Source organism: Symphalangus syndactylus, chromosome 16 (assembly GCF_028878055.3).
Source record: "Symphalangus syndactylus isolate Jambi chromosome 16, NHGRI_mSymSyn1-v2.1_pri, whole genome shotgun sequence".
NCBI lineage: Eukaryota > Metazoa > Chordata > Mammalia > Primates > Hylobatidae > Symphalangus > Symphalangus syndactylus.
In genome coordinates, this window is record NC_072438.2 from 76,881,667 (window position 1) to 76,907,493 (window position 25,827).

At 31.2% G+C, this 25,827-nt stretch overlaps 1 protein-coding gene across 1 annotated transcript in view; it reads left to right on the plus strand.

Annotated features, from left to right (window-relative positions):
- Positions 1-2,167: 2,167 nt before the first annotated feature.
- The window catches only part of CDH9 (cadherin 9), a 167,325-nt gene continuing 143,665 nt past the window's right edge, over positions 2,168-25,827 (plus strand). Inside the window, exon 1 of the mRNA XM_055245992.2 lies at positions 2,168-2,378. The gene's annotated coding sequence lies outside the window, so the exon portion shown is untranslated. The remainder of the gene's footprint in view (positions 2,379-25,827) is intronic.

A 25,827-nucleotide genomic window follows, 5' to 3' on the forward strand; every position in this document is an offset into this window, starting at 1 on the left:
ATTGTGTTCAAAGAAGAAGAAAAGAAAAATATCCATACAATTTTTTTCCACAATAAGGTAATACATTCAATATACCAAATAATTAAGAAAAAGTAAATTCAAACTAATCTTGGAAAGAGTACTTCAAATAATATTTTACATTTACTGTTAATAATTTTTTATGTCTAAATACATAAAAGGAGGGCATACACTCTACTAATGTAAATAATGACTAATACTTTTGTACAAACATGTTTGCTAAATAGTCCTACACATTACTGCAAGTATGAAAAGTTGTTTTCATGTGATACAGAATGCTACTCACATTGGAAAACTTACGAGTAGCTATATATATATGATATAAAAGAATTTTTGACAATTCCAAGGTTTAAGTCCTTTGTTTTCAAATACTGGTTACATACCAAACAAGAGAAAGGTAGAAGACCTTTCATTTGGCAACCCTTTTTTTTTTTTTTTTCTCAGAGAAGTAAAAATAACTTCAAATCAGGATTTAGACTGCTCTGTTGAATTGTGGATTTCACACAAAACAGCCTTTTCCCACAGTTGGATTTCAGTGGGAAATAAAATGTATGCAACATTAGGGATTTAAAGCTTTTATTTGTGAATGCCTACCTTAAACTACGAAAAAATATTTTGTTTGGTTTCTTTTTTCCCACTTTACATACATTACTTTATCTCAGTATTAGTAAAGAGGCTTCTATAATATGTAGCTTTATTTAAAGCAGCAAGTAGACCCAGAAGACATAAGTCTAAAGGAGCCTGTGAGTTTTAAATTAAGTGTCTTTGCCTCAAGAAAACAGTCTTAGCCTCCATGAAGAATTCACCAAGCTGTCTTAACCACTTGAATCTATCTAGCCCTGGGAATACGCATAAGGCTTTATTTCTTCCCTCTTTTTCTTTATTTATAGATGAACAAAATGAAGTTCCCTTTTTTTGTCCACCTCCTACACTTCAAACACACAACTATTTAAAAGCCATTCACTCCATGTTCAATCACCACGTTTTAGTAGTGTCACATTTTATTTGGGGATATGTAAAATTGTGTTTTTTTTAAAACATTTGTTTTCCTTTTAAAGAAACGAATTTCCATAATGCACAAGCCTCTGATGGGCACCTCTATTATCTACATTTCATGGATAAGCTTTACCATTTGGGGAAAATAAAAGAAGTTGAATTGTTTTTTCTATTGTCAGTTTTCCTTTGAAGCATCAAATAGGATATTGATATTTTTTCGCACTTAAGCTATTTACTTACTGTGACTTAACGAGCCGTTATAAAGTGAGCCATATCCCCACCGTGCATTTCATACAACTATTACTAGAACTTCTTTTCAGAAGGATTTATCTACTAATCAATACCTTTCTTATTGTGCCATTTCCAGAAGTACTAAACAGATTTCTTTCTGAAGCAGGGTTTGACTTTAGCTTTGGTTCACCCTCTCTAAGAGTTGTACAGTGTACAACAGGGACTCTAACAGGTGGATCATGTAGTTTTTGTGATGTGGCTATGGTCACCATTATTTTTGGTTATTTCCGGGGAAGATGAAACTCATTCAATTGCATTATCTGGTAAAAAGCAAAGTGGTTCTAGAAATTTAAAATTATTCTTAAAACCATTATCTTTACTGAAAACAGATATGTCAATCATTAATTTTTAGATGTTTAACAATGTTTCTAAAAGACTATTTTAGATTATAAACTCATAGAGGCACAGGTAAAAAAATTCATCCATCGTTATCAATTACGTATATTGTCTGTATTTTTTTCTCCTCTTTTTCTTAAACTTGACATTTTGACACTGAATTGAAATAGGTAGTAGTAAATTCTGCAGGAACCATACACAAAATTTCTTTTGAGCAACAGCACTGTCCCTGTGATATATATTTTCTACAGATGATTTACAGGTAACAGACATGCTGTGACCTTTCTCTCCCGATTGCAAACAGATTAAGGAGAGCTGATTAACCGAGACTAAAAAACACTGGGTCGTTTTCTCTTATGGGGGTCTTTGACAAAGCCCTCCTTTCTGAGTCCTCCCGCTTCATTCGCTTGCAAATCATTGTGCCCAAAGAAGTCCTCACTCCCCCAAGCCCAAACCTGGCGCCCTGCAGCGCCATCAGCGGCAATATCTTCCTATTTGAGGGACGTCTCTTATTAATCAGAAACGCTGAATGGAAACCAATCAGATAGAGCGTTCCTTTGGCTTCAGCTTCCTGCCTGTCTGAGTTAAAAGTGATGCTCGAAGAGAAAGCCACACTGAGATGCATGAAGATTCAGCTGTGAAGATACTATAAAAAGAGAAGAGAAGGACCGAGACAGAAGCAACAACGGAATTGTCAGTGCGGAGTAGGGCTGAACTCAGTTCCATTGTTAAGCAAGGTAAGGGTTATTTACTTTGCTTGACAATGTAAGCTATTCAGTTTTTGCTTTCTTATAATGAAGTAGTACAAATATTGCTTTTCTCCTAGTTGCTATATTTTGCTCTCTCTCTCTCTCTCTCTCAACACTTGGAAGCACATAAGAATACATTTTAGTAGTATTTGAATAAAATGTTTACATGTTCAGTGACAAAACTTGCAACATTTGCTTCTTATTTTACTTCTAAGAAGCTGATACCTACTCAAGCTCTTTTTATAGTCCTAATATTTGCATATGGAATATTGTTGTAAAAATAAAACTAAACTTAAAATTGTATCAGTTGATTGTGGTGGCTTTCAATTACTCACATATTTATGTGTTCATGTATATGATTATTATATTAATTTGAAATGGACTCCTGGTCTTCTCATAACTTTTGTTTAAATCACTTGAGTCAAAACTGTCAAAAATAAGGGCATCTTTATTAATAATTGAATGACAAATACTTTCTTTATTTTCAATATTATAAATGAAACAATATATGAATAGTAAAAATGCCACAGATGCATATTGGATGTCAGGATTCAGGTGATCCCTTTACCTGGTAAAAGGTTTCTTCACATATTTGTGGCTCCCACTCAGGTCAACACTCTGAATGTATACATCTGTTAGCTCTAATTGATTTCTATTATTGTAGGTAAATACGTCTTAATGTAATGATGACTAGGTGAGAGCCACAAGAAAGGGAGAGTGTTTCTAAGCCAAAATTGGCATTTAAAAAATTTGAAGTGATGTGGGAAATGCATTCATTTGGTGGAGCATTGTTTTACTGTGTTTTCCATCACATGCTCAAGATCATCATTCACATTAAATAAATTTTTGCAGGTATGCTCGTCTCAATAAAGTCTCGGATTTTAGCTATAAGGTCATCAAAATTCTTTAGCATTGACCGTTAGAGACTGATACCAGGGTGAAATTCTCATAACCTGTTTTAAATAACAAAGGTGTAATAAAAAGAAAGTTATTAACTGTGGTAGATAAGTTTACATTTTTTTGTATCGTCAACTTTTGATGAAGACATAATAGACTACAGATTTGAGGAGAAATTGGTGGTCTTCTCTGGGGATATGTTGTCATTTTATATTTTGTATTATAGGTAGATGAGATTCCTAATAGGGATTTTTTCACAAGATTTCTAAATCCTTTTAGCATGAAGAATGAATGACTTTGTGACATCAAAAAAAGTGGTAACTTTTGCAAGACAGAAGGGAATCTTCCTTCGACTCCCTTTGCTTTATCTGTGAATTTAGAAGAGTTATCCATCTTCAGGCACAGCCGTTAAGAATGAATTTGATTATTCAAGATTCTCAATTTTGTAAAAAACCTCCTCCTACTTTCTGCACAAGAAGAATCCTATTTTTCACATTCAGACACTACATCATTGCCTAGGCAATGCTATGTCAATTGTGAAATACATTTTTGCAACTATAAAACTGGCTAATCCAGGTTTGAAACATAGATCTTTTGAAAGATAAGGAAAATGAAATAACATGCTATTACAGCACATAGCACCAAAGAATTTGAACATAACATGCATGTGTTTGTAGTCTTGTCACCAAATATGTTATGGGTTTGACTAAAGTTTTTCCAAATGAGGAGTAGATAAATAATTATATGCACTTAATAGATATATGCTGACATGTTGAAATACCAACATCTCTATATGTGTTTTGAAAAATGAAAAAATGTAAGATAAGTACATATTATGAGCAAATCCCATTCTGGAAATAAATTTAAAAAAAGCTTTATAGAAAGCAGAGAGTAGTATGAATTTAAAAATAATTCACTGAAGTCAGACAGATTTGGAAGTACTAATAAAAACAATAGTCCTATGAGATAATAATTTTTCTAGGATAAAGCATATTATTTTTCTTTTATTACGGTATTTGATAGTTTTAAAATATTTGAAATGGTTTACATAACTATGCTACTGTTATTGCATTCATTGCATAAAGGAAATAAAAATGTCTCCTACCACTGCCTGTGTGTAAGAAGAGTACAATATCAAAGTTGATCTTGAAATTATTCTTTTATTCTTTTAAATGTTGTGCTGCTCAACTTGATAAATCGTGTGTTGAATCAGAAGCTCATCTGAACGTCACCTTACATGGAGGGATTTGTTCTGGTGTTTTCCTGTAACCCCTATACATGCCAAGCTTAGCCAGTGCAGTGTCCCTTCCATGGTACATTCACCAAGTAAGATTTTTAAAGCAAAGTTAATTAGATTGTTTTTATTCTACTGGCTTAGCTCTATTTAGGCATCAATAGTGATATGAGGCAGATGCTCCTTCCCCACAATATCTCTACAGTATATGGGTGTAGTTAATAAGAATGCTTTAGAGAGCGCTTACAAATTATGTAATATAAAATATGCAATTAATGTGGCAACATATAATATGAAAGAAAGTATAAATTAAGGTGAAAGTTAATTTTAAAAATATGTGTGAATGTGTCATGAATGAACATTGGCTGTAACTTGTTCTCTATGAAAGTAAACAGTCTAGATAGATAATTATTTAATATTAATGCAGATGCTTCAATATAGTTTATCATTAATTTGCTACATTCTTTAAGACTAATTTTGCCCACTCAAAGGCACATTTAAATATGATGTAGAAATAATCTTACGTTAGAAAAAAATGATACCTTAAAAAATGTCCAATGTAATACTTTTGACTTCAAGGACACACACACACACACACACACGCACACACACACACAAAGTCAATAGCCATATTAACATAGAGTAATTTTGATTCATGGTGAGATTTTTTGTAATAAAAACTCTAGTTAGTTTCTTGGGTATTTAACCTTGTAAATCATCTGCTTAAAGTTAAATTTTCTTAAAGAAGAAGAAAGCATGCTAAATAGAATCAAAAGGACATTGATTTCAAGTGAGTCTTCTTTGTTTTTACCTGATGCTAAATTTATAAATATGGTCATTTTTATTGTAGAACATGAAACATGTTTCCTAAGATAAAGCAATTTCTTTCCTGTATCTTGCACATTTGTTTTCAGAAACAAGTTGTCTTTTCAAAGATATCCCGAACAACTCTCAATACCCATGACATTATCTTATGTAGGTGTTTACATAAAATTTTGGAACTTTAGAAGAGGGATTTTAACTCTCTCCATCTCTAATTTTATACGTGCTAAAGCAGAGGCTTAGAAAGATCAGGTTCCATATCCAAGACTGGCAAGTTAAATATATATATATATATATATATATATATATGCAATATTATGTGGAAACTTATCCTATTAAGCCATGAAACTCAAACTAGAAATATAGAAAAATACATAAAGAGATGATAGGTAGATGATAGATAAACACATAGATAGATGATAGATTAGATAGATAGATAGATAGATAGAGCTGTATAGATTATTGAAAACAATGAATTCTGGATTGTTATAAATAATCTAAAAAAGTTTTTTTTCTCTTATGAGTCATTTCAATTTCTTTGCCTGGAAGCACCATTATCCTTATTATTAAAATATGGTAAGGAGTGTACAGTGAGGAAAATGTCTTTATAGCACTCTTATACATTTCCATAACAGCCCTAACATGTTAATGCACTTATCCCTAAATTTAGCACTAGTAAGACATGGTCTTCTAGCCACATTACAAATGCAAAGTGCCTGAACAGAAGCAGGGTCTCTGGAGCCTGACCAAGAGATTCCATATTAACATTTCCAAGAAACACCTCTCCAAACATAAAAGTCATTATAATGGATCTTATTGGCTATGAGAGGAAAGTGGAAACATCTTGGGGTGTTGTGGTCAGATGCTCTGTGTGAGTGTGTGTGAGTGTGTGTGTGTGTGTGTGTGTGTAAGAGAGAGATATATTATTTATTTGTTTATATTTTAGGAAGAAAAGTAAGAAAAAAAGTAAAGAGCTGAATATTTTCTTAAAATGACATTCAAGGTTTTTCTGAGTTTTTTTTTCTATCCTATTAATTTAGCAAATTATAAACCAATTGCAGGAGAAATAAGCGTTCTTGTATATCTTCTATTTCTCTTGATGAGCAAGATAATTTTTGGTCTCTCTAATTGATCAATGAAACACCGGAGCATATGATTGTTTCATAAATATGGATTAAAAAGCCAACCCCTCATATCAGATTTTGAGATTGACTCTACAATTCTGAAGAGCGTGGATGACTTCATTTTAATTTCTACTCCAAACACTAATTCAATTTACAGTGGAAATAGTAGTAACTAATAGCTATTATTTAAATTTGAATATGAAGGATTTAACATGTTCATTAATGTATTGGATGTTGAAAGAAACATATATCTAACAGAATTTATATTAGCATATGCTGCAGTTGACATACTTTGTATATTATTAGCACAGTTTCCAAAGCATAATAAACTTTTTTCCTCATATTTAGTAAAAGAACATCTTCGGAAAGTCATATAAAAAACGAAACAGTATATACCGGAAGATGTATAACAGGGGAGACAACAAATAATGCATATAACAAAGTGTAATCCAGGCAAAAGAGCAACAGTAATTCACTTCCTGGGTCAAAAGACATGATATAAAATATATTGCTTTTATAAAACTGGGAATTCAGTCTTAAAAGTTGTCTAAGGGAGTTTTCCCCAGACAATCAGCCAACTCTAAAATATATATTTTTTTCTACCAAAGCAGGTTACTGTAGTATTATTACATAATTTCTAGAAATATATTTTAAAATATTCACATATATATTATAAATGCTTCACAATATAAAGAACATATAAGAAAATTGGTTGTTTGTTTTTAATTTTAATGGTAAGTAAACCGCAGAGGAAATGTAACAGCTTCCTGTTAAGGAAAACTTAACAGTTCAAGAAAACTTAACAGAAAGTTGAGTAAACTTAGTTGAAATTACAAAGTAACATATATCTATCTATCTATCTATCTATCTATCTATCTATCTATCTATATATCTGTCTATATCTTTATATCTTTATCTCTATATCTGCATATATTTCTTCATTCATATTTCTGTATATCTGTACCTATAGCTATGTCTGTGTGTTTGTGTGTATATGCATCCAGAATACATATGGAAAACAGAAAGCACAATCAATTAATTCAAAAATTGTGAATATTCAATGTTCACATAAATTAATTATAGTATTTAATTATTACAATGGTGTAACAGGAGGAGCTAAAATAACTCCTTTATTAGTCAATATTAGAAATTATATGATAAACAAATGATAAAATACCATTTGAACATTTTTTATTTTTGGAAAATCTTAAACTCAATTGCAGTCCATCTACAATGGTTGACTTGGATAATTTTTTGAGTAGGAAAAATTAGAATTTTATTTTTTAAACTGTATCTAGAAATAATTATTCTTTATTGACTGTTCACAATTCTTGAACACCTCACAAAATTAATGATCTTTTCACCCACATTTACAGTAGATTAGAAATATATACCGTAGAAGTTAATGCTATCTCAAACTATGTTTAGATAAAAAGTAGGTAATTATTATCAGGAAATAAAATTCTCATAATTTTACATTAGTCATGTAAACAAATACATTATATGGTGAAATTTTAAATTATTTATTTGGCTATTTTCCCTGAGAGTCAATAAGCTCTTAAATATTTGTTGCATACCAGGTAAATTAACAATGTGCTTGATTGTGTATTTACTTTATATTAAAAATGATACTAAGTTTAAATAGTATTGCTTTTTTCTTATATGTGATGTACAGTAATTCATAAAACAATCGAAGAGAAATTTTTATTACTACCACTCCTTCTAGATTAATGTCACAACTTATTAATGTTACAACTTAATAAAGCATTTACACATGTATTAAGCAGGTAGTGGAATAGGTTCAACTGTTGGAAGAGAGAAAATAGTTTTCTGCCTCCCCTAAGTTTTGCCAGTTTATCTAGATGATGCAACATATTAAATATGGTTTCAATTCAGCTTTTTCATACACTAGCATTAAATAAGATTCAGACTTGTATTTCTGACAATACATAATTTTCCAAAAATCAAATCAACATATTATAATAATATGTACAATTATTTATTCAAGTGCTATTTACCTGTCTTTTTTGTTTAGTTTAGAATTCAGATTCCTAATACAATCACTGACAATAAATAATATTATTATACTTGCAATAAATATATTTATAATTATAATTAATTGTAGTCAGTTTAAAATATGAAGTTCTATTAAAATACAAATGGTGACTATCAATAATAAAGTGCTCTTAAAAATATTATAGGGTTATTTCAGCATATTAAAATAGTTTTTATCAATAGTCTGCTCATATTTATATATCTCTCTCTATATATATAGACAACTAGACATATAAATATGTGTGATGTGTCTCACCCTCACACCTTTGGACCTGTGACCTTTGTTAAACTTGGTTTTTCAATAGCTAAATATGTCAGATTATTTTATTTAAATAGGAAAGTAAGTTTCAACTTTGGAAATCATTTGCGATTTTAGAAAATTAAAAAGAGAATTGTTCTGATAAAATTTCTTGAAATAAGTATGTGTCACTAGCTACTGGGAATTCATAAGCATTTATACCCAAAGATTAATGTTGAAACCTACAGAGACCAAATGACAGAATGAAGACACGAGAGGGGTGGGAGTCCATAGCAGACTCAGTAGCACAGTCACACAACCGTTTACATTGAAAAATCTTGCCATTGTAGACCTTTTGCTCCTCCTAGACCTATTAGGCATGCAAGTTTGCTAGTTGACGATAAAGCATTGGCTTTGGGATCACTGCAACCCTTTATTAAATATGGGCAAGAAAATTCTTCCATACACCTAAGACTAAACTAGAACTGTTGAAGTCTTACACAGAATAAATTTTTAAACACACATTCAGGAAATAATACAATGTTATTGCAGAGTAAATATGCGATTTATGTATGTCTTATATTTATATTGCAATGATCATAAATTGTAATCTTCCTAAATTACAAGAAAATGTGAGTAAAAGGCCTATATAGAAAGAGTGTGAGGACATTCTAACCCAGATTGAAAATTCTACTTAGGTTATCTATTTGAAGAAATGTATCCTAACCACTTAAAAATAATATTTTGTTCCATAAAATATGAATTTCAAAAGATATCTTGAAAAATAAGTAACTGTTTTATCATTTTAGAATTCTATGTATAGTCATACAATATAGTGGTTTTCTATGAATAAGAGATGTTTTATAAAACTTCAGTGATATGAATTTTTTATTAAAATAGCAGTTGTAATCATTTATCCAATTCTAATTACGTAATGTTTTAGTTATATTTCTTTCTCAGTTTTTGGTTTATGTTAAACAGCCTTGTATGAAAGTGATCTTTAATTACCTTCGTGAGAAAAATTTAAATGTATTAAATAATCAACTTGAAAAAAAGTAGATTTGTAACCAATGTTAGCCTACAGAAAAGAATGCATATAAGTTAAGATTACAGAAGATATTTTTAGTAGTTAACATGTGATTTAAAATGTTCTAGATAACATATACACTAAAAAATTCAAATAATATACTAAGTATATAATTATATCTAAATGTAAAGAATTACTGTTACTATATTTAATATACTAGATTCATATGCTGAGTGTTATATGTATTTGCTCCTTTAAATATCATTATAATCTTTGAGGAAAGATATCCACACTCATCTCCTTCTGTATTTTTTTGTTATGCTTTAATTCTAAATCATTTGATGGCTAAAATAAAGTTGACTTAGGTTGTACGTTGTCTACTGCTTTCTAACAAAGTGAGCATAAATCTATGCTGATACCTACAAAGCAGATAGGTCTTCTCCTTACAATAAACTGTGATGACTTATTTATATTTTTGCTTTTGACCACCTGTGTTTCTTGACTTCAGTACAGCTTTTTTTTTTTCTTAATCCCCGCTTCTCTGCTACTTCTGTTTCCATCCCTCCTGCTTTTCTACTTTCCGTGGTTCATTATTCCCTACCCCCGCCCCTTTACTTCAAAGGTGGAATAAATGTAACTAAAAGTGCTTCTCCTTTTTAACCTGGCATTCATTTTGGGAGATTATTCAGTTAATTGCTACAAAAAAGTGGCTTTTTCAACATGAGAAACTCCTTAGATGTGGAAACTAATAAAAATGTTTCAATATATTTTATGGTCAGCTTTAGAACCTCCTCTCCTCTCTCCCATCTCTCCCTACTACGGGAAATGAACCTTACAGGGAGTTGAGTATTGTCAAGTTCACAATTCACAAAGAAGAGATAAGTAGAATGAGGATAAGTACTTTTACTAACAAGAGGACCTGTCTACATGTCCAACAATGCAGCCCTGCAGGTATACAGTTGCATGAGGATTTTGGAGAATTGTTAAGAAAAACTGAGGCTTGGAAAGCAAAGGATATCCTTGTATACGTATTACTACCTTTAATGGAGGTAGGTGGAGTGGAGAGACAAATTGGCAAAATGTTTTTATACTTTCTGCTTGGCCTCAGGAGCCCCATAATTGACATATCTAACTTTTCACATTAAGAAGCTGATCTTGTGTCTCACTTCCATGTCATAGCGATGTCAGCCCATCTTATAATTTGTAGGTGTAGGAAGCAATGCTTCTCAAAACACCACCACTGCAGTGTGATCTCCCAAATGTGTGCAGATTCCTTGAGAAGTCTTTTTGGGATCCTGTATGAGCCCTTCACTTTCCTCTCATTTAGATTCGCAATCAGGAAAAAGATCTTTAGATTTTTTTGTAATAATTTATTCATCCATCCATTAGCTGATTATGTCATCGCCTTACCTTTAAATTTTCTCCTTATTGAACACTTACTACATCTTAGGTACTGTGCTGTGATGAGGCTGCACCTGCTGTGCTGGGAAGAGCACCTTCACTTGTAGACCACTGTTTCAAACAACTTCAGATAGAGACTCTTTTCTTGTCATTGTGATAAAATATCTGCTTGTAACTTTCTCTCTCTCTGTCTCTGACTTTGTTTTGTCTAGATAGCTTGGAACTGATCTTTATTCCACCTCTATTTAATAGCATTAAATTCATTCAAAGAAAATTTTGTTTAGCCTACTATATTTTCTCTTCAGTATAAACATCCCACATTGCTCCAATTACGTGAGAAATATTTTATAGATTATATCCTACCAGGAACTAGCCCTGTGTGAAGTGAATTCTCTTTGATAATTGCCTCTAAAATTGAAACCAATAATCTTAATATGAATTAACACAATAATTACACTATAACATTTCAAATTAGTTTAAGGTCATGTTTTCATTATTCCTCAATGCTTCCAAAAGCTTCATATAGAAAAAAAAGTTTCCATAATTTGTAATTATCTGTTTTAAAATAAGATGTTGTCAAATTGAGTGAGATATACCTTTACTATATCTTACATTGGCCTTTCCTATTTAGTCTTTGGATCATTCTTCTTGAGAAAATTAATACCTCTTTTGCCATATTATTTAAATAATCTTTTAGTTGTTCACCTGGCCAACAATTCCCTTAACTACTGATACATTCTACAAAATATAATTTTGTAAAGTAAGGATCTGTTCAAGTAATCTTCTTTCTCCTTATCCCTACTAACACTCCATCACATCCAGAAATGTAAGGCAGTACTCCTCAGACTTGAATCTAAGTTTTTGGTTTTTGGCAATTGGCTTTTTCCTGTATTTTAATTTTTTTTCTGCTATATTCTGAGTCTTAAAATATGGTTTTTCATTTATATCTATAAACCAGTACCTAAAAATGTACTTGAAACAGAATTTTGTCAGGAAATACTTGAGGAATTGAATTATCTCCAAGTGTACTTTCAAAATCACTCTAGTGAAAATCACTCTCGTCAAAACAGATACCACACTTTGTGGAAAACACTTGTCCTTGCCTGACTCCATGCCCTTTTTCATATGATTTCCTGTTATTCAAATATCATTCTCAACTACCAGTCCATTACAACAGTACCTATCAATTATTAAAGACTATATCAAGCCCTATGCAGTATATAGTAAATTCAGAAAGCGGAGTCTAGGGTATTTATTGTTACCAAGGGAGTTTTTTTTCTTTTTGAGGCAGGTCTCTGTCACCCAGGCTGGAGTGCAGTGGCAGGATCTCGGCTCACTGCAACCTCTGCCTCTTGGGTTCAAGTGATTATTGTGATTCAACCTCCCAAGTAGTTGGGACTACAGGTGCGTGCCACCATTCCCAGCTAATTTTTGTATTTTTTGGTAGAGATGGGTTTCACCACTTTGGCCAGGCTGGTCTTGAATTCCTGACCACAAATGATCTGTCCACTTCAGCTTCCCAAAGTGCTAGGATTACAGGCATGAGCCACCACGCCTGGCCTAGAAATTCTTGGTCACAAAAACCTGAGGGCTACTGCCCTATAATGTCAAAGTATACATTTTAAATAGTCAAAACTATTCTGAAATCTGTCCAAAAATATTGTATTTATGTTTTAATTTGAGTTTACTGGGAGAAAGACTACAGCTTTCATGTTATCCATGGAGAGTTTCCATATCCTCCCAAAAATGTATGGACTGCTTAACAGTTCATAAATTAAAACGCTTATGATCAACAACACAATTTTATCAGAATAAAAACAAAAGTGCACTAGGCTGATGATGTCAGCCCTATGCATGTGGAGAACCGTGATCTCTTCCCAGCTCCCACATTTACTTCCTCTGTTTTGCTAGTAGGTTATCTTTACTTCTGGGTGCAAATTGTCTCATGTATAAACTGTAGTAAACAAGAAGTTTCATAGGCAATGTTTTACGATAGTCAGGGTAAGGGCAGGTAGAGCCCTGGAGCCAGATATCCTACTTATAAAAACTAGTTTTACTCTATACTGCATGTGTGAGTTTGAGAAAGTCTTTTAATGCCTTGGGGTTCCAGGAGCTTCCTGTGCAAAAGTAAGATATTAGCAGTAACTACATTGTAGGGTTTCATGAGGAGACATGATTGATGGCTTTTTTAATGACTACCATTATTCTTAAGAAGGTTATGGTTCAGGTTCTTTATATCTGGGTAAAAGGTATTGAGACCCACCATATACAAAAGTAGGAGAGAGGCCTAGAGTAATTTAATGATTAATTTCATTGTTCTTGAAATTAGATAAGCTAAGTCTGAGTGTAAATATTCATATCATAAGGTTCCTTAAATTGACATAGCACACAATGGAAATACTTCATGTTTTGAACAATTTTGTGTTGCAAGTTTGTATTACTTGAAATTAATATAGAATACTTAATATCATAGATAGAACATGCTACACTTTATCGCTTGAAGTTAAAATGAGTATATTACTCATGGATCTTGGAGATGTGAGTGAATGATGAAAGTCTTTTAAATCAATAATAATAAAATTTCATAGGCTTTCGTATCATAATCTATTTTAATGCCAAGTATTTGACTTTGGTTTTTTTAATCTTTTTATGACTTCCCCCTTTTAGTCCTTGAATTGCATTAACAACTATGAAGTGACTGCCATTCTTGACCTTAAAATGAATACAACTTATAAAAGAGGATTCATTTATGTAAGGATTTTATTGTGGTTTGAAAAATATGATTCTAACAAAAATGGTAATAATGATTGCATACTTACAAGTAACATTCACCAAAATTAATTTGAACAGTATATTTTTGGTGAATGTTAATGATTTGCTAGTTTTCTTAATGCATTGTCAACTGGAGTTAATGTTTATAAAATATGCAAAATATTTAAATTTATATTATTTATTAATTTTCTTTTCTATAGCCAAGCATTAGCACCAAATGTTTATTCAAACTTTCCTATGCATCAAGCATTTTTCTGGGTGCTAATATTATAGCAGTGAGTATGATACAAAGTTTATAATTACAAGAAGGTGTTTTCTAGAGGAGTGATACAAATAACAAAAAGAATAATTAAAATATTTTTAAATTCTGTGTAAACAGGTGGTACGATGGAGAGTGACTGGAGAGGTAAATAGAGCTTTATGAACGTGGTGAGGGAGGTTTCTTGGAGAAGGTGACATTTGAATTGAATCCAAATGAGGAGAAGGAAATATTATGACACATACCATTTTGGGTAGAAAAAATGACAGGTAAAACAGCCCTGGTATGTTAACGAAATTTACTCTTGTTAGAATAGAATTCTAACTCTGGTTAATTTAATTCAGAAACCCCACATTGTTATATTATGCTTATCTCAGTAATTATAAACATATAATAAGAATGTACACTGGACACTTTCCATTTCTTGTTTCAGTGTTTTATTAATTAAAGCCTACATTCTTCTATTTTTTTCTTGCTTGATTAAATAAGATATTCCAATATGATATAATGTTCATCTTTTTATGTATACAAAGTTAGAGTTTCATTAAATATTGCTATTTAATAAATTTCAAACAGAAATTTCAAGCAGATACTATAAAGTATTAAAATTTTAACTGTGAGCGTCCAAAACACTTAGTTCTCCAGTGCCTCCTGGTTATAAGTGACTCACTGAAGCTAAGGCAGGAAGTGGGACCTTAGTGTGAGAATATATATCAGTATATGTCACTGTCAATTTCTGCATCTTTATTTATAATAATACAGGACACAATCTTACAACTCTCCAAAAAATATAATTCTGTTAACGGGATTGATGCTCCTTTAGTCTGAATGTTGAGGGAGGTTCTATTCTTCATGGAGACACGAGGGAATAAGAACCTGTTGTTCTAGACTTCTCTCAAATGTCACCAAAGGTCCTTCCCTATCTGTATGATTTTTTTATCTTGAACATTTTCCATCCTTTAAGTACAGTTTCCAAAATAAGGAACCTAATTACACAATGGCAGTTCTTCTCTACTTCCCAGAAACTGTTGTCTTGCAGGTTCCACTGTTAGCATTTTGTCTGTTGCATCATGCCAACCTTTATTTCTTTGATACTTTTATGGCTTCTCTTCCCTCTTTATCGACTTATTCTTTTGATGATCTCCAGTTAAGCTTTCTGAGTTAATTGTATTAAAGTAACCTGTGTTTCTTTGTATCAGGAGTCTGGTCAGTCCTCTGACTGGTCTCCAGTTATTTTCCCTACCATATCTGTATTAGGTGATGAGCCCAGTCATCTTTTCTTGAATCTCCTGATACGCAATGTATTTACTAAACATTGAACTTTAAGTTCTTAGCAGAATGCTTGGATAACTTTCCTTAAAAATACCTGTCAGCGTGTTACCCAAAATATATTGATAGGTCTATACCGCTTGTGTGAATTAAGCAGTTGTAATGACAATATTCTTTCCCCAAATAACACACAGATAATATGCTTCTCATTCTACACAATAGATTACACATTTTGGCTGAAATGTTGTAAGAAATAAATAATGCCCAATTTGGATTTTTAAGATTATATCACAAAAAAATTGATATTTTCTATAAGGAAATGCAACACTGTATTTTGGGTGAATCATGTTTTGCTAAATTATTTTTTCTGCATTGCTTAACTATCATACTACTAAATCACGTGCTGCATTGTAAATGGTATGGTATTTGTGACTTTTGATCCGATGCTAACTCTATGTCTCCTACTTTCCTGCACCTCCATTCCCAGCTCAAACTACTAGCCCTATATTTTCAGCTACAGAGTAGAAATCAACTCTAGTATACCTAAATATTAAACGTAAAGGTTAAGAATTCAGGCTCTTAGTCAGAACATAAGTTTCAGTGTCGTATCAATTAATTTATTTCATTTCTCCAAATATCAGTTTTCTCATGCAAAAATGTAGATAATTCGAATTATTGGAATTGTTGTTAATGACTGTGGCAATGCAAGTATCAAAGAGCTTATTGTTATTCTTGTTCATTATTATTATATTCATTCAAATATATACTCAAACTGTCAGTTTCTAATAGTGGCTCAAGATAATTTCACTACTATGTTTGAGAAGAGTAATAACACTTTTCCTTAAATATTTTAGTTTTTCTTGCCTAGAATCTTAAGAACGTGGAAAAGAAAACATAATTATACCTCCAAATAAATGATCGAAAAGATGTTTTGTCCTGACTAGGATTCTGCTTGATGTGATACTACATTTTTTCAAAAGAAATTTACACTGGCTTTTAAAAATACCATATAATTAATCATGAATGCAGAGTGGGAGTAACAATAAGAACATATTGAAAATGTTGAAAAATTATTAAAAATTATGTAAGCAGTCATACTGTCCAAGGGTACAGAGGATAAAAATTCTCCCATTTATGAGTGTATGAAAAATATATTTGAAAATGTATGAAAAATATGGTTCTTAGAAAATATTTGTCCAGTTTTCATCATTAATAAAAATAGGGTCAAGTTAAAATGGTTTCTAATGAAATTAAATGCTATGTCTATTTTTATTATTTATTTATTTATTTATTTATTTATTTATTTTTGAGATGGAGTCTAGCTTTGTCTCCCAGCCTGGAATGTAGTGGCAGAATCTCTGCTCACTGCAACCTCAACATCCCGGGTTCAAGCAAATCTGCTGCAGCCTCCCGAGTAGATGCAATTGCAGGTGCCCACCACCACACCCAGCTAAGTGTTGTATTTTTAGTAGAGACGGGGTTTCACCATGTTGGCCAGACTTGTCTCGAACTCCTGACCTCAGGTGATCTGCTGGCCTCAGCCTCCCAAAGTGCTGTAATTACAGGCGTGAGCCACCATGCCTGGCCCTTACATGCTATTTTTAAATAAAAGTGTTAATCCTACGAGATTTTACCTCTGTTGGATAAAAGATCTTTAAGAAAAGAATGATTCAGAAAGCAAATTTACAGTATAATTAACTGACTGATTTTACAGGTAAGAATACCAAGACCCTAAGAGAAAGTGTTTAAAAAGTGACCTGGCAGCAAACAAACAAACAACAACCAAAAAAGTAGAATCGAGGCCGACTGGAGTAGTTATATAAATAAGAATGCATTATCAATGAGAATCTATATATTTTTACAAAATTATTTTTGTTTCATAATCCTTTACATGTAAAATATGGCATTGTATTAAGCATAAGTAACAAACAGAGAAAAATGAGTTCCACTGAATTCACTACTGTGGTTAGGCCTGGCTTTCTATGAAAATCTTCCTAAAACAAAAATATGATGAATCAACTGAGCCTCCCGAGTGAAGAAGAAATAATTGATTTATGCAAAGTGTCTATTCTATCTTCCAGTACGAAAGTAGAGTTAACTAAACATTTCCCAAATTGTATGTGGTGGAATTACAGTCCACCATGTACATTACACCATCAGTATTGTAAAGAGAGCGATGGATGGGAGTCAAAAGATCAGAAAGAGGGATCTTGTATTCATTTTCCACACTGGGGCTTAATGTCTTCATTTTTAAAATGATGGAAGGAGACTGGAAGACATCTAAGGGCTCTTTCAGTTTCAAAGTCATTTACAACTTTGCTTGAAAATAGTCATATTAAACTTTCGACCACTTTTGTAATAAGCTTCCATCTTATAAGGAAAAAAAAAAGAACAATTTAAAAAACTGAACTATTTGGAAGTATCCAAAAGTCTAAATATCATGGCCTCAGAACTGTCCTCCCTGAAGACCTTTTCTAAGATGTGGAGTCCTCTGTGTTGGTGACCGGTTTAGCACCAGGACTGAGTCTGTTCCACTGACTTCCATATTGCCTAAATTTCCCCACACTGATATCGGTATTTCTGTGTATAAAAAGGATGTGGTTTAGAATTTCATTATTGTCCACATATTCAGAAATGTATTCATTTACCCTGTCTACAGAACACTCTGCTTAAACTGTGCAGTCAAGACAGTCACATCTATCATTACCTGGCAACAAATTCAGTTATCAGCCACCTTAAAGAAACATGTTTCAGTCATCATTTATCTATTTTAAATTATTTGTGTGGTACAGCTAATTCAATTAGTAATCAACTCATTTGATTGAACTCGTTATATATGTTTCTGCAACTATAACATTGTGCTATGTTTGATACTATTTGCATATACAAATTATTTCTATATCAAGGAATAGTATGGTACGGAGAAATTTGTCAATACAACTGTTCAATCCTTTGAAGAAGACAAGGTATAGATGTCAGTCTGACAATTTTAAAGGTAAATGTTGGAATCATTCAAAGAATACATAATTCTATGTTCAATGAATCCTTTAAAAAACTCAATTTGTGAAAAACTAGATTAAAAAACATGTACAGTCAGTTATTTCATTGAGAGATTACATATTGGCATGTTTCCAAAATTCTGTGCTTGTTTTTCATTGGTTTATATATTTAAAAAAATTCTCTGTAAGGCACTTCAGATACTAGACGCATCAGAAATTACTATTCTTAACCATGTTTTATCTATAGTGTTATGGGAGTAAAAAGAAAAGCATGAAGGTACAAGATAAGCACCCCCAATTCACAAAAGAGCAACACCCTCTGTTTCAATGTAATGTCTGGAGGAAACATAACAACACGAGAGTATCCGATAGTGAATTAAACATTTTGTTTTCACAGTCTATTTACATGAAAATTAATTATTTATAGGTAAATTATCTCCTCTCCTTGTGATTTCCTTCTGGAGTTAGAGATTTCTTTCTGATGTTGTGAAGAAGGAAATTAATCTATTCACTAATTAAATTAATCCTGTTGTAAAATACCATTTTACAATAAAGTTCTAGAGATTCTCTTTTACTCTAGCAATGAACCTATATTTATAATGGTATCTTGCCCGAGTCTACGGGGAGCATGAAGAGCAGCTGTGTTGGATAAACCACAGATAATTAGCATACAGGATCTCTTCGTCAATGATATTGTTGACGTTATATAAAATCTTATACACTCCTGCTTGGAACTTTATAACTTCATCATCATATTTTATACTATTTTAAAAGAGTATTCATGTGTATGGAAACAACTTCAGTGTTATTAGTCTTACTAGTATAAGTGTAGAGAAATAAATCATGTGATGGAAGTTATATGAGGCTTATATGATTTTTCTCCTTCCTTTATAGGACTCAAACTTTAAGAAGAAATTTTAGTTAATATTTCTTCCAACTTTTGTAATATATTTTTATTATTTTCTGATTGTTGAAAAATAATTTTCTTCTGGGGGAATATACAATTGTAGATCATAAGTTAAGTACTGACTATTAATATGTCAACATTAATAAGTCAACATCAAACTCAGCTAAATGTACATATAGACACAGTGCAATTCATGTGTAAAACTGCTCCAAACCTCACATTCATAAAACCAAACTGCTTAACACAATGCTTTAGCTCCCTCTTTTGGATGGCCCAGATTATAATATGCAAATAGGAGAGACTCCCCTAATATGCCCTCATTTCTACTGGCATTTTATAATATTTGAGTCAATATTTATTCCATGATTAAACTCTATAAAATAATCATTTTAATCAGTTTTCAAAATAAAGCCAAATCTACACTTAGAAATAGTTTTACTAGTTGATTTCTCAGCCATTGAACACTTCCCAAAATTAAGGATACATTTTGATAACAGTGTTTAAATACACATTATTCTAAATGAATTAACAGTCAATTGTATGAGGGTTTTAAAATACTGTTTATCCAAATAAAATATCTGAGCTCAATTATCCCATGAACTATGTACTAGCTACACTTCAAGCATTTAATAACCAAGAAGAACTTTAAAATGTATTGAACACTAGGCATATATATATATATATATATATATATATATATATTTTGTGTGTGTGTGTGTGTGTGTGAATTCTTATCTTAAATGTTCTTAAAATGTTTTCTCATTATTTTCATAATGGCATAGAAAATAATACATCGAGATCAAGATGTATAAAACAAAAGTCTGTGCAACTTTCTTAAAAAATAAATAATTAACAATAATATGCACAAAATAAACACTTAAGATAGACATATATCTTACCTTATAATAACATCACTTAAAATAATTCAATACTAACGCTAAAATAATTCAAGCTACTGAAAAGCAAATTATCATCACATTTGGTTAATTTTTTTTGTTTATTATTCTGCAGTAATTAAGTATAGTATTTTAATATTTAATAGCAGTAAATGCCAATTGTGTAAATATAAAATTCATGGAATTGTTGGTTTCCAGAAAAAAATAAGTTAAGTAATTATTTTACATATCTAAAAGTATAAATGCAGCGGTATATTTTCATTTTTATTTTTAAGCTATTTAAGTGTATTTGCTTAACCCTTACTTTGGAAACAACCATTTAAAATAATTGTTTTTTAAAATTAAATATTAATTGACATGACATTATTTGTACTCAAAATAACATAGTAAGAAATTCAGATAATTAAGTTTTCATATTTAAATACTATAAGCCTATATTATGAAATATTAATGCCATCACAAGTAATATAAAATAAATTATGATGAATATATTATCACAGTGCAGTCAGAAAAAAGAATATAAGTTAATATCACCTGTTCCAGTGGTGTCCACTTTCTAAACCCAACCTTCCAACAGGCTGACACTTCTTGTAATGTATTTAATTTCACACATACTTCAAATTGCAATCATTGTTTGGAGAATTCAATAATATGAAAATACTTCAAATTCCATATGTGGTAGATGAATATTAAGAATTTTGCATGTAGAGAAATGACTCTGTCTTAAATTTTCTATTATATTTAAAACTTATTTTATTTCAAAGGATATATAAAATTATTGGTTCCGACAAGTAAATTTAAAACTCTCTTTCATTTGTGTTGATTTACTTATTTACGTATTTCATAATTGAATGACGAATATTTTCCCAGCTAAATGGTAGCTGAATACTATCTTTGTACTAATTTTTCTGCTCTGTGTGTTAAGAAATATGCAAAAGCTTTACCATCAGCTTGATTTCAGCATATGTAAATGCTACATAAAACAATTACATTACCTCAACCTGCTCACAAAGTGACACCAAGATCATAAAAAATAACTCTAGATAATTTACTAATATTTTCTAGTGACAGTAACAGAATAGAGTGAAACAATTACAAAGTAGACTGGGATTAATTCTAGGTTATAAAATGTGTTAAGTAATGTTATTTTTCAAATATTACATACAAATTACTAAGATGGGATTAGCATTTTACAAAAAAACAAAGGATCAAATTTTAAAAGACATCCAAAAATGTCATTATTTGGAGATCGTCTGGCTAAACTATGACAGCAACTTATTAATATCTGCATCTCCATTGCTGTAGTCTCATCTGTAATGGGAGCTGTACGTCTAGGTTTTCCATTCTTCCACAGCTATCCCGTCTCGTCATACCCAAATACTTCATTCTAGTTCAACCTTCCATGGAATTGAGTCTACTTCATCAACTATTGCAATTCTGAATTTCACCTGTTACCACTTTTTTGGGACTCCTCCCACAATTTCTGGGTGGATTTCAGTGCTTAGCCTAAATTAGGTTCCTCTTGTTTATCCCAGCACTACTAATAATAGGACATAATAATATAGTAATAATAATAAAAACATACTTTACATTGGGACAAAGGAATAAAGATGATGTAGGGAACACAAAGCCCAAGGAGAGAAAAACTAAAATTCAATTAATCACTGCTAACTCAAAATTCTGTTGTCCTGGTAGTGCCCCAGTCCAGACTGGACTCTGGGACATCTAGGAGTCCTTTGCTCTCTGCTTGCTGCTGTGTAGCTGGTTTACATCTTCCTAACCAAGAGGTACTACCCTGACACGAATTTTAATTTGGGACTCCAAAATCCCCAATCCTTCTCAGATTGTAAGACAAGATTTTCAAAAATAATATAATTTACTCTGATAATATTATCCCAGAGGTACCAACATTAAAAAAAATACATTATTAAAGAGAATGCTTAATATCTCAGTATGACACATGAGCATTTGGATGACTCCATTAAAAAGCGCAGGATAATCACTTAGAATATGTCTACATGATTATATGATTTAGAGGGCTCCCTGGGAACAGAAAGAGATTTCCATAAAGACAAGTTGAACTTACTACTAGTGGAATCTTAGAAATAAATGCTGTACATTTTGTTATAATATTTTGTCTTTAATTACAACTACATATGGGTCAGAAATATTTGATAATTTTTCTCTCTGAATTATATATATATATTTAATTTTACATATATATTTAATTTTACATGTATGTGTGTATGTATTTAAATCAAGATGATATATACCTGAGGAAAATTCTATATACAATATGTGAAAATAATTTTTTAAAATTCTCTTCCCATATGTAAATAGGCGCTTAAATCAGTTTAAATGGCTTTTCAATTTTGGGGTTACCGAAGTTTATGAAATAACCCATTTGTAATATAGAAGTCAATCCAAATAATCTTCTGAGAAAGAAAATAGATCTTAACCTTTTTTTGTAAAAGTAAATAAAAATTATGATTTGTGTCTCTCAGCCTTATTAGAACCAATACTTGTTTTTACTATTCTGAATAGAAAAAATCAAAGTTAGTATTACCATCACATATAAAGCATTTCTCAAAAATTGTCAGCATAATTTTCAAAGCATAATATAAATGAGAAAATAAAGAAACAATATATACTAAAATACGTACTACATCACTACTACAATATAATATACATTGAAGAACCTATATGTGAATTAGACAGATAGAAATGGAGATAGATCAAAGAATGCTGGATTGCTGCCAGGTTCTACCTCCCGAATGCCTTTGCCTTCAGCAATGTGGCTTTCTAAATGCTTTTTAATGACAACTTTCTAAACAAAATATACTTTGGGTCTTCCATTGATTTATGAGGTAGTTGGAAAATTTAGCATACCTTATGTGAAACTTGATGATGAAATAGATATAACCGAGAGTTAAAATGTTGAATAAATAAAAACTAAAACTAAAACAAACAAACAAAACCACTAAAGAACTAAGTTAGGTCTTAGGTATAGATATGTTGTGAACAGGCATTTCACCTACTTAAATGTGGGGCAGGAGAAAATGCTTTGACATTTGAGACTGCTTTGACCTTTGCAGAGCATTTAGCTTGCCCCCAAAAAAATTTTTCAGTGGACTCAAGCATTGTGAAACAGAAAAGCAATCCCTCTGAACATTTTTTAAAAAATTCCCTTGAGTGGAAAGCATTTCTTCAGTTGAGGACCACTAATTAAAATAATTAAGGAAAAACAATAATATTTTTGATGTTAGGAAAATAAAGGACAATACCAAAAATAAGAATGAGTCTTTCTGTCACCTCAAATATCTTCCTCTACTATTTTGTTCCTTCATTCTCAATGTACCTAAAGAGTATGTGTGTCTTTTATGATTAAGGTAATACAAGAATGAAATAGTATTTTTTGAAAAGTACTTTGACATATATATGACAAACAGCAGCAAAAACAAAACAAACAATGAAGAAGAATAGAAAGAACACATAGAAAGAATAGAAAGAAGAATAGAAAGAACAGTTTTGGGCTGAAGAGTTTCTCCAATTATTAAACTTGAAGCTTGTGATATTGGAGAAAAGCAAACAGAGAAATAATTTAAACGTGAAAACACTCGTTAACACTCCGGATTTCAGAACTCCAAGTGATGCGGACACAACCCTTTAGAAAACTAAAGATTTAATATTGAATGAATAAAAATGCTCCCTTTATTTCAGCGGATCAAGAAACAATGTGCTCTTTTAAACTTTCTCTGTGCTTCTTTATTTTTTCTCTCAATCTCACCAAAATCTCACAAATAAAAAGCTTATAACCCATGTTTTGACTCTTAAATGCATTTTTAATGGCTAAAAATAACAGAAATTTATTTTATGGGTAATTTGCATATTAGTTTTAAATTACTTTTAGATTTAAAACTACTACTTTTGGAGAAAATTATGCTGCCAATTATACTAAAATTCCTCTCAAAACGGACTGAACTAAATTCTCAGATTCTGAAATGCAATATTTGGAAAACTCAAAGCTCACAAATACATAAACCTTAAAAATACATTTTATGGCACATGCATTTTAAGCATATTGGAAAAATGCGTTCTCTTACTGAATTTATGGCATACTCTAATATGTACAATAATTAAACTTTTTATAAATCCTGTAATTGTTTGTGCTCACATGGCGGCATTTTCTGATGAGTAATGTACTTTTTCTTCAAACGATGATCTCTCCTCAACCCAGTACAGTCTATTTATTCTATCACTGAATGATAAAAATGACTTTTAAATGTATGGCTAAAACTTATACTTGACATTCCATCAGTGTTCTCGAAAATCCAAGATAAAGTTGATTAATAGTAGATACTCACATGCTGGTATTGTCAAGTTGGAGATTTATTGAGATATTATACTATTCATGTCTGAGGATGGTTACAGTTAAGGAGAAAACAGCTGTTCAAAACTAGTGATTATTCATATTAAATTATGTGGAAATGCTAGAGGATAGATTATCTCACTAATAAAAATTATGTAAGATGTCAGTACATGTTTGAATTTGTCTTTGTCTGTACAGTCCTCTTTCTACTTACCTAAGTCAGTTCTGATGATGACTGATGATGTCTCATTAGATTAGGATGACAAAATCATCAACTAAAAATAATTTTTCATTGTCATTATCATGAGATAATGACATGGTAAATGTTCTGACTAGTGCTGTTGACACCGGTGACCCTCATATACTTAATAAGCAGAATTCTATTATAAAAGACAGCTCTGAAAAGTGGTGACTCTCATTTGCAAAAGCTTTTGTGTCAAGTGTTTGGCAGAGTTCATGGTTATAATATTATGAAGCAGAAACATGTTTTAAATAATTCTGGGAATCATTAATATTTAAGAAAGCGTATCATATTTTATAATTTATATTTAGTAACAGGCAACTTCTTGAGAGGAAAACATTTGAGGATACTTTTTATTGGCTTTGATAAATATATTTTGGTATCTCATATATCCAATGCCTAATGATGCTGCTTAAACAACAAACAAATGTTGCTTTGCTAAATACATAGGATAAAAATTGAAAAGGAAACTGCCCGTATTTTGTGGCAGAGCTAAATGAGGTTTCTTCAGGGAAGTAGGCACAAGAAATAAAAGTAATTTCAATAAAGGTTGATTTTAAGCAATTAGCATTGATGCATTTTTACATTTTAGATATCCTCTTATAGAAAAAATGTCTTAATAAATATCAATAGTGAGAACACGATCATTTAGAGATAAAATAATACCCTCCTTGGGTATTATTTATATTATAATTTTACCTCCTTGGGTAGAATTCCATGATTTTGTAACAGAAATATTGCAGTCAGGCCTCTATTAATTTCTTCAATTGTGCAGTAATTCTAATTAAAATTTAATCATTTTTAACTTTACAGTGTTTTAGAAATGGAATCCAATTATGTGAAATATGTGTAAGGTGAAAGATAACATTCACATTGTTGAAAGTTTTTTACAGTTATGTGATCCATGCATCCCAGTCTTCTAAAGCA